A 6,294-nucleotide genomic window follows, 5' to 3' on the forward strand; every position below is an offset into this window, starting at 1 on the left:
CAGGCCAGTGCCTGAAAAAAATTAAAAATAAATCAATCGTCCTTCCAATATATGCGAGGATCTGGTTGCAGTGACAGAGCCTCAGATGACAGCTCATTAAGCCGCAGGGGTTTTCACCTTACAAACCCTCCCCGTGAATTAATTACTAAGAGCATCATTGCAACGTTTAACACCACAGATGCTGACTCAGGCTGCGGGGCTCTTCCCTTTTGGCTGGGTTGCTTCTCCTTACCAGTTTTTCCAATCCCCTGTGCCACGTGGAATGACAAACAGCTGGACCAGCACAAGGGAGGAGGGAAAAACAAAAAAAAAAGAGGCGGAGGAGAAGAGCAGCAGCTTTTTAATTCAGCATTGCCAAAGCCCTCCCCGTTGTGAAATGGCATCGTTGCCAACTGCTGGCCGCGCAGCCAGGGTACTTCGCGTATTTGATGCTGCGCAAGTGTCCCTTAAGGATCTGTGGAAGAAAAGCTTTTTTCCCAGCAAAGCACAGCTTTTTTTTTTCTATTTATTTATTTTATTTTTCCTTCTACCTAGAGAAAACTGTAGAAACCAGAGCCCTGCGCTCACCCCACTGCAATCCAGATTTCTCTTTTCTCCCTGAAACAACTGTTTAAATAAGGAACGGAGAGAATCCTCTTCCCGCCAGCAGCAAAGCTTTTAGGGAAAAGAGGTTCAGGCCAAGCAGAGCTCTCGGTCTAGCGCACCAGCACCGCGCTTACTCAAAGCTGTTCCTACCCCACATCGAATCCCCTGGTTAGCACAGGCTTCAGGACGCCACGACCACGTAGGAAATGGCCACGGTAGCCGAGATGCTCCAAACACCACCAAAAAACGGGCAGCTGATGAGACGAAGAGCAGTACACAAAAGGCAAGAAGTTCTCTGCCCCAAAAAAAGCTTAGCTCTGAAACAACCCGTATTCCTGCTAGAAAGGTTTTAACAAAAAAGTTTGGATTTCATTCCATCAAGGTGTTAAAAGCCAAATGGAAATGGCTGAAACAGAAAACGACCTGCGGAAATGTTGCTGGGGCGTCTCAACAATTTATTTCATGTCAGGAAAGAGACACCAGGAAGCAAATTTCCTCTCTCTCTTGTACTTTTTGAATTATCCGATTGCCAAAAGGCTGAAAAGCCTTTTTCCCCGCCCCCTCCACGCAGCAATCCCAGCCTCCACCTTTCAACCCTGAAACCATTACCCTGGATCTGCCTCTTCCCCTGGACACTTGACCATCCACCTCCACGCAGGAGCCTCTCCCGCTGCCACGCGTATCCCTCGTGTGAAGATTTTCCTCCTGGACACACACGCCAAACTCAGACTACCAGAATAATTTCCAAAAAGGCATCCCAAGTGTGCAAAGCGCTGCCTGACAAAGTAGGTGGTAGAAAGAAGCGTGGGCAGCAGGGCGAGGGGGGGATTCTGCCCCTCTGCTGCGCTCGGGGGAGACCCCCCTGCAGTGCTGCCTCCAGCGCTGGGGCCTCGGCACAGGAGAGACACGGAGCTGTTGGAGCGGGGCCAGAGGAGGCCCCGGAGATGCTGGGAGGGCTGGAGCCCCTCTGCTGGGAGGACAGGCTGAGAGAGCTGGGGGGGTTCAGCCTGGAGAAGAGAAGGCTCCGCGGAGACCTTCCAGCCCCTGCCAGTCCCTAAAGGGGCTCCAGGAAAGCTGGGGAGGGACTCTGGAGCAGGGAGGGGAGCCGTGGGACGAGGGGCAACGATTTTAAACTGAAAGAGGGGCGATTTAGATGAGATATTGGGAAGAAATTCTTTGGTGTGAGGGTGGTGAGCCCCTGGCCCAGGTTGCCCAGAGAAGCTGTGGTTGCCCCATCCCTGGAGGGGTTCAAGGCCAGGTTGGACGGGGCTTGGAGCAACCTGGTCTGGTGGGAGGTGTCCCTGCCCAGGGCAGGGGGTGGCACTGGATCGTCTTGAAGGTCCCTTCCAACCCAAACCATTCTGTGATTCTATGAAACTCCTGGAGCTGAAGGCCGCTGGGGAGAGAGCACCTGGCAAGCCCTAAATCTAGGGGCTGTAATTATGCCTCCTTCAAAATCACCATAAATGATCCAGATTACACAGAGCTGGGGTGCAGCCATCAGCGCCCCCCCCGAATAAACACGCAACATAATCTGTATTTTTCATCCTGTAGTTCAAAGGGAACATTGCTGTTGGCGCCGTCACACAGCTGTGAACCAAACAGATCCTCCAGATAAAAACACAACCGACCCGTACAAGCTGTGACAAACCTGATTTCCATAACTACACCCAGCGTTTTGCCACAGTGGGCCAAACAGTCCGTTTAATGGATATTTTACCCTTACGGGATCCCTCCTTTGCAGAGCCACAGCCCTCCCACACCGCGACATTAAAGCCTTCAGCACTCACCTGCGCAGCCCAGGATGCTTCAGACGGGCTGAAACGTAAATAGCAGCACAAAAGAGAGAAGAGCTTCCGCTCGTTTTGTGTAAACAAGCACAGAAATACATTTTCCCTAAAAAAAAAAAAAAAAAAAAAAACAAAAACAAAGCAGCAGGAGCAAACACTGAATTTATGCGGCCAACCTGTTGAATTCCCGTGGGAATTCAACACCAACTTTGCACCTTTTTTCCCCCCGCCCCCGATTATTTTATTCCAGGCAAAAGTTTTGCTCGCTGGTGGTTCCCAGCCTCCGGACCCACCAGCCAGGAGAGACCCAGGAGTTTCCGTGGTTCACAGCCTGTTTCCCAAGAGCTGCTTGTTCCTTCGTTTCGCTCCTTCCCCTGGCAAGTCCACCCAAGTACCCCACCTCCCTTCAAAAACAGATTAGCAACCAAAATTTGTCCAAACCCCCCAACATTTACGTAAAACAGGATTTCTCCCCTTCTGTGTAGTGGCGGGGTTGTCTGCCAGTACTTTAAGATACCGAGGGAGCAGATTTTGAGCTTTAAGAGCGAACCCTCCGTCAGCGTGACCTGCAGCATCAGGTGAAGCCATCTAAAGCCACCAGCAACACTCTTGCAGCAGAACATCAAAGGATCATCATCTCCGGCTCTGAAAGACAATTTGTCTTGACTTGTCTTGACATTTACGCAGCAGGAGAAACTGTGGGCAACCCACCAGAGCCCAGCATCCTCGCGTAACATTTAATGCACCACCGCAGATCCTCCTCATTGTTTTCTTTCACTGCTTGGGGGCAAAACTGGCAGCATGGAGGAGAGCCCGACAACGGCCCTGAACAAAAACACTTGGGTTTTCAAAAAAGAAACACCAAGGGCCTCGATCTGCTGAGTTTTAGCTTCCTCAAGATCTATCCGTGCCGTAGGACATACAAGATACTGGGATTTGGATGCTGCAGAGTCGCCACCAGCCAGAAGAACTCAGTATTTCATGAGATGAGCTCGTGGACATCCCATCCGCCGGGGTTAACTGGTTTCCCTGCCAGGCCACTGCTCCTCATGATGCTCGTAGGAATGTAATCGCCTTCCAGAGCCTCGTCGAAGTGGGTGAACTGGTTAGAAAGGGGTGAGATGGCACAGATGTGATGCCAGATGACTCAAAAAAAGGCAGAGTTCAAGCGAGTCCCAGACGGGGCACCCAGCAGAGCCTGCCTCTGTCTTCTCCACTCCCTCCCATCGGGTGTTTCCACGCATTGAATCAAAACGTCGTGTTTTACACACAAATAATACGGGCTAAAGAAATCCACCACAGCTGCCCCGAACAGCCAGTTTGTGCAGTACAAGCTCTTTAAAGGCATCCTGTTTTCAGGAGTGACATCTCAATTGTGGTTTGAATCCGACATGTGGCTTTACATCCTTTTAAATATTCCAGAGCCTTTATGCATTTGGTTTTAAATTGTTGGACTAACGATACCCTCTTACCCAGGCTCAAATAAAAACATAAGGAAAAGTTAAGCAAAAAGAAATTTCAACGCTTTATCAGATAGTTATTTTCTCCCCTCCAAAAAGCAAGCTTAAACCAAATCAGGCTGCCCCATTATAGCTAAAATTATTTTAAAACAGACTGACTCTCTTTCAGCTGCGATGTCTGCAAACGTTTCGCACAAATAGGGACCGAGCGTCAATCTTTTCACTTCAAAACCTTCAGCACCCCTCACTGAGTTATCCCACGGGACTGCACGAGCTGCAGGGCAGCACATGGCCTGTCTCCATCTGCTGAAATGCCAAAAGCCAGACAAATTCTTCACCTTCCAGAGGAGCTGCAGAGACCACAAATGATGCTGCAGAGGAGGAGACAACCCAGTAGTTCCCAGTGACTCACCCAGCAGCCAGGAGAGATCCAGGACACTCCATGGTTCACAGCCTCTGCTCCCCAAGAGCTGCTTGTCCTTTTTTTCACTCCTTCCTCTGGCAAGTACAGCAAAGGTAATGGAGCGACTCATTCTGGATGTCGTCTCCAAACACATAGAGGAACAGGAAGTTATTGGAAGTGGTCAGCATGGATTTACCAAGGGCAAATCATGCCTGACCAATCTGATAGCTTTCTATGATGTTATAACGGGTTGGCTGGATGAGGGGAGAGCCGTAGATGTCATCTACCTTGACCTTAGCAAGGCTTTTGACACTGTCTCCCATAACATCCTCATTAGGAAGCTGAGGAAGTATGGGCTAGACGAGGTGACAGTGAGGTGGATCGAGAGCTGGCTGAGTGACAGGACTCAGAGGGTTGTGATCAGCGGCACAGAGTCCAGTTGGAGGCCTGTAACGAGTGGTGTCCCTCAGGGGTCAATACTTGGACCAATTTTGTTCAATATATTCATTAATGACCTAGATGAGGGGACAGAGTGTATGCTCAGCAAGTTCGCTGATGATACCAAGCTGGGAGGGGTGGCCGACACTCCAGAGGGCCGTGCTGCCATCCAGCGTGACCTGGACAGGCTGGAGAGCTGGGCAGAGAAGAACCTCATGAGGTTCAACAAAAGCAAGTGTAGGGTCCTGCACCTGGGGAGGAAGAATGCGAAACACCAGTATATGTTAGGGGCGGACATGCTGGGAAGCAGCTCTGAGGAGAAGGACCTGGGGGTCCTGGTAGACAGCAAATTATCCATGAGCCAGCAGTGTGCCCTTGTCGCCAAGAAGGCCAATGGCATCCTGGGCTGCATAGGGAAGACTGTGGCCAGTAGGTCGAGGGAGGTCATTCTCCCCCTCTACTCTGCACTGGTGAGGCCACAACTGGAGTACTGTGTCCAGTTTTGGGCTCCCCAGTTCAAGAGGGACAGGGAACTACTGGAGCGAGTCCAGCGTAGGGCAACCAAGATGATTATGGGACTGGAGCACCTCCCTTATGAGGAAAGGCTGAAAGAGCTGGGACTCTTTAGCCTGGAGAAGAGAAGGTTGAGGGGGGACCTGATTAATGTTTACAAGTATCTAAAGGGTGGGTTTAAGGAGGACGGAGCCAGGCTCTTTTCAATGGTTCCCAGTGACAGGACAAGGGGCAATGGGCACAAGCTAGAACATAGGAAGTTCCGTTCAAATACACGGAAAAACTTCTTTACAGTGAGGGTGACAGAGCACTGGAACAGGCTGCCCAGGGAGGGTGTGGAGTCCCCTTCTCTGGAGATTTTCAAGACCCGCCTGGATGCAGCCCTGAGGGATGTGCTTTAGGCAATCCTGCTCTAGTAGGGGAGTTGGACTAGATGATCTCTAGAGGTCCCTTCCAACTCTGAAGATTCCGTGATTCCGTGAAAGCATAAGAAGGAGATGAAGCTGTTGGAGCGGGGCCAGAGGAGGCCCCGGAGATGCTGGGAGGGCTGGAGCCCCTCTGCTGGGAGGACAGGCTGAGAGAGCTGGGGGGGTTCAGCCTGGAGAAGAGAAGGCTCCGCGGAGACCTTCCAGCCCCTGCCAGTCCCTCAAGGGGCTCCAGGAAAGCTGGGGAGGGACTCTGGAGCAGGGAGGGGAGCCATGGGACGAGGGGTAAAGGTTTTATGCTGAAGGAGGGGAGATTTAGATTGGATATTATGAAGGAATTCTTTGCTGTGAGGGCGGGGAGCCCCTGGCCCAGGTTGCCCAGAGAAGCTGTGGCCGCCCCATCCCTGGAAGGGTTCAAGGCCAGGCTGGACAGGGCTTGGAGCAACCTGGGCTGGTGGGAGGTGTCCCTGCCCAGGGCAGGGGGGTGGAACTGGATGATCTTTAAGGTCCCTTCCATCCCAAACAATCCTGTGATTCTATGAAGTAGCCCACCTCCCTTAAAAAACAATAGGTAACCGCAAGCCCAGGTCTACTGCTGGACTTCTTGCAAGGTTTTGCTTCAGCCTGAACCACCCTCCCTTTGAACAAAAATGCCTGCCTTCCTTTAGAGAGTTCCATGC

The sequence above is a fragment of the Rissa tridactyla genome, chromosome 3, assembly GCF_028500815.1.
Source record: "Rissa tridactyla isolate bRisTri1 chromosome 3, bRisTri1.patW.cur.20221130, whole genome shotgun sequence".
In the NCBI taxonomy this organism is placed as follows: domain Eukaryota; kingdom Metazoa; phylum Chordata; class Aves; order Charadriiformes; family Laridae; genus Rissa; species Rissa tridactyla.